This window comes from Hypomesus transpacificus, chromosome 24 (genome assembly GCF_021917145.1).
Source record: "Hypomesus transpacificus isolate Combined female chromosome 24, fHypTra1, whole genome shotgun sequence".
Taxonomy (NCBI): domain Eukaryota; kingdom Metazoa; phylum Chordata; class Actinopteri; order Osmeriformes; family Osmeridae; genus Hypomesus; species Hypomesus transpacificus.
The window spans coordinates 5922212-5925353 of NC_061083.1; positions in this window are offsets into that span (position 1 = coordinate 5922212).

The following is a 3142-nucleotide window of genomic DNA, read 5'->3' on the forward strand; positions in this document are numbered from 1 at the left end:
GTTGATCAAAAACCCTTTTCTCAGCTGTATATCAAATCAAATCAGTTCTGTATCTCACTGACACTGTTGTACCCTGCTGGTTGAAGTTCTGTGATGCGTGCGTAGATTAGTGAGAAAAGTGTCAAACGTGTGTGTGCGTGTTTGTGTGTGTGTGTTTGTATGTGTGAAAGTGTGTGAGACATGTAGAGAGGCAGAGTTGATGTGAGAGAACAGTCAAAAATAATTTCTGTGTGTGCGTGTTTGTGTGTGAGAGAGGGAGGAAGATATATACTGTAGAGGGAGAAGATGAGAGATAAGAGTAAAAAAGAATAATTTTGTGTGTGTGTGAGAGAGAGAGAACATGCAGGAGTGTGTGAGAGTGTTGTGGTGAAGAGAGAGGAGAGTAGAATCTTCTCCAAGACCAATTAGCTGGTGTCAAACGGAGACCTGTCAGTATGACGGTGTTACAGGATGTGAGGTTCTCTGTGCGTCCGCAACACTGAATGAATCTTTCTCCTGTCAACACCACACGACTTCTCTGATCATCGCTACAGACTGGGATATTCCACTCCTGTTCACAATCTACAGTCCTGTCTGTGTCTCTCTGTTACAATAACACGCCACACATTTCAAAAGCACTAATCCTGCTAGAACACATACTGTTAAAGGGCCACTTAAACCATGCCTCCTGCTCCTCCATGCTAACTGTGGGCAGACTGACTCCACACCACTTGTTGGGTCCATGTTAACTGTGGGCAGAGTCCAAGGCATGAATTATTGTCACTACATTACTCTTTACTCACTTGTACAGAGTATCATTACATAAAGCACTCACACCCCGGCCAGCAGGGCTCACTGTTACCAAGCCAGACTGTGTACGTTTGTGTGTGTGTGTGTGTGTGTCTGTGTGTGTGCGAGTGGGTGGATGTTTGAGTGAGTGAGTGCCTGTGTGATCCCAGATGGACTCTTCTGCACTCTATCAAACACACTGTCTCACACATACAGAGACCAAATTCGCCTGGGAGGACTTTATCTTCATAGAGAGATGTGCTTTGACATGAGCACATTTCAGCAGTTGGTGGCCAGTTGGAATACATCTTAATATCGCTGGGCATGCTGGATAATAATCCCTCCCTCTCTCCTCCTCCCACACTAAAGATCTCCTGTATTTCAAAGAGGATCTAGCTATAGGGCTGTGTGTGTGCGCGTGTGTGTACAGTAGTACATGTTTTCTCTGAAGTGGTGGTGGTTTCATGATAGGGTTTGGTACCCCCAGGTCCTGCCAGTCCCAGTCATCCCTTTTCAGGACACTAGGATGTCCCCTTGGCCTCATGACTGGGAAGTGGGGTGGAACCACTATGCTACTATAGACAGGAATCGCACTGAGACTGCCGATCTGGGTGAAGATAAAATGATAAAGAATACACACACACACATACACACACACACACACACGAACACACACACACTGACAGTGAGTCAAAAGTGTAAGCAGTCCACAATGGCACACCTATGGTAATATTCTGTGTGAGTTGTGATATTATTGAAATGAAATCAATACATTAATTAGGTGTTACCTACGTTAAAAGTCCGCAATTTGCGTCAATGCCCTCCAGGGAGCTTAAGGCTTCTGTATGTCTTTACTTAACATAACGCCTGGAGTAGAGGCTGGTAAAAGATTAACGCGGTCATTACAGGTGGCTTGTTATTGAGCAAATAGGCCATGTTGAGTTAGAACATCTAACTAGGTTTACTTGGGGCTAAATGTGCCAGGTGTGTAGGCTACAGGATTCTACCCATCCATCCGGCTGGATGAACTAGCCTAACCTAAAGCGTAAGAGGAAGAGAAGCGTGTTGAGAATTGTGTTGTTCTTTTCAAATGTTCACGCTATAAAGCTTGCGACCGGAGGGAACGGGACCACCGGGGTAGGGCTAACCAGTGACCAGAGACTGCAGAATCTTGGACCTGGTGACAGCATTCCGTTTAGCCTCGTTCGACAGCCCGTGCACTCAACTCTCAAAACAAATGGGGGTAACAGGCCGTAAAGGACCACGTCTATATTGTTACCCCAATATTGTTTCCGACAGTTTGCGTGCAAAGGGGTTGTCATTCGTGTAAGATTAGTGCTAGTTGAAAGCCAGTATTTAAACTAGATTATACAGATAGAATTAACATTGCTATTTCTTCTAAAAATAGGATAGGAATTTGATATATTCCGACAGGCTAATAGTGAAATTCCAGAGCCTATATTTAGAAAATACAGTTGCCCATAAGTGGCACCCCCGAAACAATAGATCCCGTTCCACCGTGCACGCTCCAGTCTCGAGCTTAGCTCCTCCCTGTATAGCGGGTGACAGCTGGGATCGCTGTGCGCGTCTTGTAAGGCTTCATCTCCAAATAGGATGACCAGCAGCTTTTGTAGGGAAACTGTGTGCGGTGGCAACGAATGGTTCGGAGAGATCCATTGTTAGTTCTTGGATGCGAGGTCGCTACCGTTTAGTTTTCTCGTCGGAGTTTTGAAAAGCCGTGGGTTTCAACTGGATTTCCGATGGATATTCGATCTGAAGAGGTGTGTACCGAGCGCGGCATGTAACAAAAAAAGCGCAAGAGGCTTAGAAAAGTAGCGCTCGTGTTTGTTATTCTGAAATGACTGCTGTCTGTCTGAACTGCTTTTCAACAAAGTGTGAGATGGATTATTAAAAGGACAGCAGAGACGTTTACGCCGAGACATATATTCATGAGCTGAAGGTAAGATACTTTGCTTTCTCTTAACTTTAATGTGCGGAACACTAACGGCTTTATAGCCCTGTTTTCCCAATCTGTGTCGGCATTGACTCTCCCACCACAACGACAAGTGCACGGACACAGCTGGTCCCCGTCACTTCGGCAACTTTTAGATAATTTACTGGTTCTTGTTAATCATTGACGATATTTTTTACATTTGAGTGAAAACGAATATGAGCAGAGTCTTTGTATTTGAACATTGTGTTGTGACTATTTCATTGATTCAATTTCACGTGGTTTATATAGTCTGTCAATCCTTGATCATTTAATCTAGTGTGTTCTGACCATTTTTATTTTGGTATTGTACAGTGTTTTTAGTGTGTCATTTAGAAATATTACTGTCAGTTTTGAAGTGCAGGCGTGGGAACTTGCAAAAGA